This window comes from Mus pahari, chromosome 8 (genome assembly GCF_900095145.1).
Source record: "Mus pahari chromosome 8, PAHARI_EIJ_v1.1, whole genome shotgun sequence".
Taxonomy (NCBI): domain Eukaryota; kingdom Metazoa; phylum Chordata; class Mammalia; order Rodentia; family Muridae; genus Mus; species Mus pahari.
This window is the reverse complement of record NC_034597.1, coordinates 62,261,799-62,270,631: the sequence shown is the minus strand read 5'-3', so window position 1 is coordinate 62,270,631 and position 8,833 is coordinate 62,261,799.

The following is an 8,833-nucleotide window of genomic DNA, read 5'->3' as shown; positions in this document are numbered from 1 at the left end:
TGTTTACTTAACCCATGAAGCTATCCTGCCAGGTTAATATGCATTGAGTTTAGAGGAATATTGACTCTCATATTCTGGGTTTCAGCCAATTGAGGCAACAAGCCACAGCAGGCCAGAATCTCAGTGCATTTGGGCTTAGTCCTGTGATGGAGAAGAGGTCTCTTACTGGTCCTCTACACTGGAGAGGGGATCTTCACAGGACTGTCTTCTGAACTTTCCAGTCCTGCAAAAGCTTGCAGACCTTGGGAAAAGGGAAACGTGGCCTGTTGCTTGCATCCGAGGGAAGGAGAAAGTCTGTCTTTTCATTTGAGAAACTTGAACTAAAAGGAAAAGCTTGGTGACACAAGAACAGGAATAATAAGAAATAAGGGTATATTTTTAATCCTGTTTCCTCCTGGAGAAACACATGAGCCAGCAGTCCATGTCTGCCTCCCACTTTATGGCTCTCTCTGTACGTGTGAAGAAGGGTACAGAGAGGCCAAGGGACCTGTCCTAAACCTTAAGCTTCAAAACCAGTTATAAGACCCAACTCCTGGACATACACAGCCTGCACACACAGGGCCTTGCAACAGGAAATATCTGCTTAGTTTGCTCTTTCCCTTTGTCCAGAGCTCTGGTCATAATGGGCCAAGTCAGTCCTGCCCAGGCTGACTGGCTGTCCTGCTTTTCCACTGGACCACAGTCCTTCTCTGTACACCACTCTGTCAGGAAGTGACGCTTTCAGACAGCGATGATTAACCACCCGAACGATAGTAAGTGGCCCAGATAGTAAGAGCGGTAGGCTTTTAAAAATAGCCCTGAAAGCCCTTGCTGCATGCAGAAAGGGCAGACTGACACTCTGAGTATCTCAAGGAGGAGGATGCAAGCCCCACCAGTGCTGAACTGAATGACCTTTCCCCACACTGCCAGCTTGGGGCTGTAAGGACTACAGGCTAGAGTGAAGAGCCCTAGGCCACAGAGGGGCCTCTGCCTAAAGACATCTGACAGGAGGCTGTTGGCACTGAGTTCTGCCCAGATGTGGTAGCACCAGGGGTGGGGGTGGGGGTTGTTTCAAAGGGAATGTTTGGAATGAAGAGACGAAGGCTTGTGAAGAAAATTCCACTGATATGAACAGAGCGCTATTGTAAACAGGGGACAAACCCAGGATGAAAAAGGAAGCAGTATTGGACAAATCAAACCAAGGCACAAATGCAAGAAAAATCTTAGTGTGCATTTCCACCTCTACCCTGATGAAGGGTTAAAATGGCTACTGTGGGCTATACATAATTAAGCTTCCTACAGAAGGTCTGGGCATGCGCTGGAATCCAAGGGCTCAGAGCCAGGACCCTAGAGCTGAGAGTATGGCCAAGTGAGATCAGTCAAGGGGAGTGAAAACCAAGCAGGTGATCTAGGGCAGTTCTTAGAGTAGAAGAGTCTGAGAGAGTGCAGATGGAGAAAGTTAAGCTGGGAAACACAGTTAAGGCACGGGAGGCACAGGGCACCCTGTGTAATGATTACCAATCTTCTACTTAAATTTTTTTTTAAAGTTTGCTTTGAGACAATAGCAGTGAATCCATTGAGCATCAATAAATAGAATACATTGGAATTCTGGCAATATGATTACCTACTGCTACCAACCCTGCTGCAGGTGGAGCTCCCCAAGAACTGCTGTTTTCCTATGAACACAACCTCAATGTTTGGAGACTGTCAGCACCGGCTGACCACACTTGGAGATAGCTGTTTGTTCATATGCATTCCTTTCTCTGACTCTTAGCCTGCCCATCTCTCATTATCCTAAGCACACAAACCCTTGCAGATACAAATACCCTTCTTGTCTTGGCCTTGTAGTGACTAAGGGAACTTCTTCTTCGGCAGAGCTACTGTTCACTGTGGCAGGGGCATGTGCCCACCTCTTTGGGAACAGAAACCTGAAACCCTTTATTTCTCCTCGTTCCAGTTTCTCCATCTCCTAGCAATTTCACAGGTGAGAAAATTTCTCTGAGCCTATGTAAACAGACACCTGATTAAACCAGAGAACTTAGGAGATGAACACCAATACAAAGATTTTCATATTTTTATTGTAAATAGCCCAAATATTTGGTCCCATTTCCAGTTTAAATGGGCAAACCATAATATTGATGGCTTGCAACAGATGCAAGATGAATTGAGCTTCTCTACCAGCTAGCTGAACCACTTTTAATGGGGAATATATCGAAGCTATAAATTCCTGCAGACAGGATTGCTATGCAATAGCATAATATATCTTCTATTCAATCTTTTATACATTATGTTTTGTCCTGCATCCCCGTGGATATATTTATGGATCTGAAGCTTTTCAGTGAAGACACGCCAAGCACCTCCTCTTTTCCTTCTCTGCATTTCCACGGCCTCTGGAGATAGACCTCATTTGTTGTTGTTCTTTACCAGAGAGTTGCAGTTTGCTCTTTGTCCTCCGGGGCTGAGCATCCTCTGTGAGAATGATGCTTTGTGACTCCAAATTTCTCTGGGATGTTTTCGTCCACTAGGAGGCAGAGATGTCAGGAGAAATGAATAGACACTTAGAACTGGGAACAAATGCTTCCATTGTGCTCTCTCCTGGCATAGTGGCTGATGAACTCTGACCTCTCGCCATACTTCTCATGTCACAAGCTGTGTGACCCACTAAACCACGACTCCTCCGCGGCTGATGGTGTGCGGCTTTCCCCGCTGGCCAGAATGAGACGGTTGTGGTTACTTTTGCATTTCCCTCAGCAAAGTGTGGATGGGAGTCAGTTTGTTTTAACTCCCTGCTTCAGAGATATTTCAGCTCATCCTACTGAGAGGATACGATGCAGATACGATGCAGTCATGGTTGCCAGATAGGTGGAAGAGACTACCATGATGAATGGAAAAGCCAGAACTAGGGGTGAATAGGATGTCAGAAGCCTTCCCCAAATACATACTTTCACCTGCCAGACTCCACTTCCTCAAGGCTCCACAGTCTTCAAAATAGCATCACCAACTAAGACCGAGTACTCCATGCACCAGCCCATGGGGAACATACCAGACTCAAACCATACTGAAGAACTAAGAAATCCTATGTCAGTCCCCAGCCCCATAAGCTACACGGAAGCAAAATATAATAAGCAGCAACAAGTGGAGAGAGCAGCTACCTCATGGGAGCGTCTTTGAGATAACTGACCCTCATCTGCCTCTCAACTTGTCAGTGTTCAGCTGCTTGGCGTGTGCTTTATTGAAAAACCCCCGTTCCTTCATCTATAAAAACAAGGCTAATAGTATTTCCAGTGGTGTTCTGGTAAATATTTAATGGCTCTATTGTGTTTATTACCTTTGTTTTTAATGCATTTTATCTAATGGTAAATTTATGTAATCTTATTTTTAGTAACAGCCCTCTTTAAAATAACCTACTCACCGGATTTCTGAAACTGTAGCAGTCAGCTTTGGCAAGCTGGTAGGAGGCAGTTCTCACACAACCCCAAGTCCTGCAGAGCATGCTTATGAAGGCCAAACCTCTGAAGGCTTAGCACATGCTACTAATACCCAGTGCAGCACTAATAATATTGGGACATATAAGGATAAGGACAGCATATTTCAACCTGTAGATAAAGACTTAAAAACAGTAAAGCCTTATTTGTAACCTAAAACTTATTCAGTTTGACTTTTAATACACATGAAAAAGGGGTAATATACCCAACCACCCCAAAACAGAATGGGGAAAGGGGAGAGGCAGGGAAAGGGGGTGTTGATGTTGAGAAGTATTTTGTACCATCTTCAGTACAGGAGGCTGAGGAAGGAGAATCAGGAATAGCCCCACCTCCAGGAATTTGTATTATGTTTTCAGAAATGGTTTGAACCTAGAATGTCTCCCCAGTCATCTGTCACTATTTCGAAAGGCAGGCCTAACGGTTCCACTCCAAAACTAAATAGAAGTACTTTCATGCAGCACTTACTATAACTAGTCCACTGTTTCCATCCTTCCATTTACAATGCCAGAGACAGACTATGAACACATCTGCACAAACAGCTGTGCTTTTTAGCTAGGTCATTAAAGAATGGATGGCAAGGAAGATTAATGGAGCTGTCTCTCTGGGTAAAGTATGGTACTGTTAACAACAATCTTGTTGGCTGTTGGAAAGGTGAGGTAACTCACGGAAAGTGGTTAACACAATGGACATTTCTTATTGCTAGTGTAGTTCTTGCTGGGCCTGGGAAACCCCAAACTAGTGATGCAGATGGCTAGCAACTGTTTAATAACAATGATTGTCCAACAAGCATTTACCTTCCTTGGATGGTGAGCCTAAGAGATTCCATTCCTTGCTTTCTGGATCCCCATACCACCCCATGACCCAGTGACCCAAAGAGCCATGGTGCCTCCATTCATAAAGGGCATTCAGAGAATGGTTAGATCATCTCTCCCATACTCTGCCAATTCCCCTGTTCCCTGCTTCCCATTCCTTCCCATTCTCCTCTTCATTTTCCCTCTCCAGAGACCCAGAGAAGGAACATAGAGTTTGGAGTCAGAGGCTCTGCATCTACTAACAGTTCACACCCTTAATAACCAGGGCCCTTAGCATCCTCAGTTGCAAATTAGGAACTAATCATAACACAAGGATGATAGAGAGAGTAATTTAAAATGCTTGGTAAACTGACTCATAGCCCGCCTAGGATGGTGATTTGTGCCTTTGGTGCAGTAATGCGTGGCCTGGGCAGCATCTTAGACCTATGATCTTGTGTGTGTGCAGCCCTAGGCAGAGACAGGGAACAGTGAATTGGGGGTGACGGTGTAGTGAGAGTTTCTAGGCTGGTCTGAAAGCTACACTCTGGGCTAAAGCCGGAAGCACTTTGGGAAAATAGGGTGAAGCCAGATTACCAGTTCAGACTTTACAGTGCAGGTAATGGGATATTTAGGAGCTTTGAGCAGAGGGATGACATGTAATTGAATTTGCTGAATCTTGTCAACTTGACTTGCTCTCCTGTCTCCATTACCTCAGTAAATAGAGGCAGTTCTCAGGGCTTAACTTCCAGCAACTGCGCTCTCTCTCCTCCCCTGCCCCCCTCTCTCTTCCATGTAGAAGTAACAGAGCAGTGGATGAGAAAGTCCAGGGTACTCCAGAATTAATAACTAGGACCCCCATAAAGTATATAAAATGCCACCAAAAGTACCACATTCTCATGACAGTGTCCAGGAGAGGAGGCTGAGAGACTCTGCAGCCACCAGCCATCCCCCTCCCCCTTCTTGCCCATGTAAGACACTTGTGGCTGCTCAGAAAAGGCCATGGAATCCCAAGTTATTAGTTTACTGGAGTAGGCAGTAGTCTTTTCTTCCTTCCAGTGAGTGATGACAGTCTGTCAGCTTTCTAATTCTATAAAGAATCCCTGAGGTAATTGACTTTCAAGGAAAACAGTTATTTTGGCTCTGCCTTTTGGAGCCTTCAGTCCAGACCCTATTGCTTTGGCTGAGATAGTAAATTATGGTGGGAATGTTCAGAGGAGGCTCATTCACCTCACGGTTGAGAACAAAGAAGAGAAAGGGGAACAGAAGAAATGATTCCCATTATCTAATTCAAGGACAAAACTCCAATGACCATAAGACCCCTTCATGTGTTTACCACCTCCCAGTAGTACTTCACTGGAGGCCAAGCCTTAACACATTGGCTACTGAGGTACATTGTTCTCCATAGTACAACTGAGGACAAGGGGACACTGGATGAGTCTGGATATGAAGAGCATAAGATTGGATTTAAGCACTACTGAGCCTCAAATCTATGTATATTCAAACTTGAGTGCTGCAGCTGCCCAGATGTCTAAACACAACCATATTTCTCAACCTTCCTATAGCTCCTTTATGTCATTAGTAAAACTGAGATATTAGACACACACACCAGTTGTATCTGTAAACCAAGAAGGCAACCTTTACCAGAACACAGCCATATTATCACTCTGACTTCACGACTACAAATATACAGAATGATGAGAAAATAATTCTCTGTTTTAAAGATTCTCAGTCTATGGAGCTTTATTATGGCAGCCCAATCTTCACAAAACCCCAACTCCATGTTGGAGGGAAGCTTTGCCTCTAGTAAAAATTGAGTAAGCACTTGCTTTGACTGTTCCTGAATGCTGATTTGTCAAGGTTCTCTGAAACTCTTCCATCCTTAGCTGAGTAGGAAAAAAAGAATATGTGCATAGTCAGGAGAAGAGTGGACGAAGGAAGGCAGTGGGATAGCTAAGGCTCAACCCATGGGCATGTCAAGCAAATAACTGTTTCTATTGACCATATGATACTCTGAGAGATGCCACTTTACCATACCCCCACTGTAATAGAGTGCATACCATATGAATGCACTCAAGAGCCAGGGGTCATGAGTCAATTCAACTCAAGGAAGTTGAAGGAGAATCAAGAGGAGACCCTCAAAATCACCAATAAATTAGAAAGATCAGTCCTGGGACACTTGACAGAATAATTCATAGCTTACCAGCCAACTACAGCCAGCAGCCAGTCTGACTGAACCCAAGAAGCAAGTTGCATAACAGAGGGAGTTACGGCATTCCCACTCTGAAACTGACTGCTTGATCATAATTGTGTGAGTAGGATGTCTGATTTTTCCATGCAGGAGCTTAGGAGAATCCCAAGATGCTCAAACTTTTTCCCCCCGGTAGAAAAAGGAAGGGGGAATATTCATCCTGCAGAGGAAGTAGGACCCCTTAGCCAACAAGATAGCTGCTCAATTTAAGGGGCAAAAATTCATTCTTTCTTCTATTGACTTCTGGTGGCAACCTTTCTAATCAGGCAGCCTTCTAACCAGAAATCCCTATTTACCAAATTTAGCCTTATCTAATGGCCTCTTCTGCATGTTCAGCAATCATTGCCCAGTGGTCAAGTGGGTCAGCTGTCTAGTGGATTCAGCACTAGGCTACACAGGAAATGTGCCCGCCCTTCAATGGCATGCGCGCCCAAACTTCCCTTGCTATATTCTCCCCACTTCTTGGCAAGGACAACTCTCATCCTGATGCCTGCATTCCCTTTTGCCCGTGCCTTGCTATCATTTTCTCTGCCCTTGAACCTTTATGTGGTAGGGATTGATCTGAATATGAAGGCTTTCCAAGGTTCTCTCTTCATAGCTCTATCAAGCAGCACTTCTGAACCAAAGGAGCCCTAAGCAAGGAAGAAAACCACATGTATGTTACATGTGTGCTTCTCTGAGGCTTTTTGCTGGGAAAGAACACACTGCTTCCCACCAGGATCTTTTAATGGGTGAACTGAACTGTCATAACTGAAGGTTGTTACTGGGCCACTGACATTTAGAGGACAGGGCAGACATGATATAGATGGCCTGCAGTCAGTGGGACTGTCCCACCCAAGGAAGCATTACTGTACACCTTGCCTATTATAAGCCTAGAGTCACTAAGGTAGAAGGTGCAGCTCATCTGTATTCTTGTTTTTAGACCAGAACATCCCGCCCTTCATCTTGAGTTGTTATTTCTGTTTCATTCGAGGTCATTCTGTGCTGTTTTATCTCTTACTCAAGTGCTTAATTCTTATCCCGGTAACTGCATTTTAGCATCCACCTATACCTTCCTGCTTTCATGCCTTCTTTTCTCATGGAGAATACTCCCAATTGGTTCTTAAGGTCAAATATACTGATTCTCACAAAAAAGGCAGCCATCTTGTATCACAGTCATTAATGAACGTGCACATATACTTGTGTGTGTGTGTATGTGTGTGTGTGTGTGTGTGTGTGTGTGTGTGTGTACATATGCGCTTATAGATTTAGATCCATTTTTTAATTTCAAAAGATATAAAATATACCCTAGCCTAGCTTATCCCAACCCAAAGCATCTCCTATAAGCTATGTGTGTGAATTCTTCTATAGGTGATCTGTATATTTAAAAAGTGAATCTTTCTCTCACACAAATGCTTGTATATTCCATAGTGCATATTCTATATCGCATACTCCCTAAGTTACAGAGATACTCCTCAGTCTGTCCCTGGGACGCTCTACACTTGTCTAAATGAAGACTCATCATTCCTGTGGCATGATCTCCGTTATTTACCAGCACCGGTTGATGGATATCTCTTTTAGTATACGCAATGATATGTTTAATAGCTGGATGCAAATAATGTTCTGCATCAGCACAAATGCAGCTGCAGAACATATTCTAGAACTGGAATTAATGAGCCAAAGGATATGTGCAGTTACTGTGGATAAAGAATATCTGGTTTATATTCTCACTAACAATGTGTCAGGAATCCCTGTCACTCAAAACTTGCCGTTGTGATTTGAATACACGATGACTCTCACATGCTCACAGTTAGCGGTTCTGATTGTTGGCATTACTTTGGGAGGTTTGGGAAAGTATAGGACATTGAAGCCTAGCTTGAGACGTGGGTCAGGTCTCTAGGGGCATGTTCTCAGGTACTATATCTTGTCCGGGGCTCCTCTCTCCATCTCTCTCCATCTTGTCTGCCATGACTGAGTAGTCTCTGCCACATGTTCTTGTAGCTCTGATGCTCTGCTTCAATGTGGCTCCTGAATCAGCAGAGCCCAGACAGAAGCCTCTGAAACATGAGTGAAATAAAGCCTTCCTTCTTTTCAACTTGGTTTTTTCTGGTGTTTCAATAGAGTGAAGACAAGAACAATACACCCTCCTAACAAGCTGCATGAAATTTTGTAATTTAGTCAATATAAGTATTGTACTGGCTGGCTTTGTGTCAACTTGACACAGCTGGAGTTATCACAGAGAAAGGAGCTTCAGTTGAGGAAATGCCTCCATGAGATCCAGCTGTAAGGCATTTTCTCAATTAGTGATCAAGGGGAGAGGCCCCTTGTGGGTGGTGCCATCTCTGGGCTGG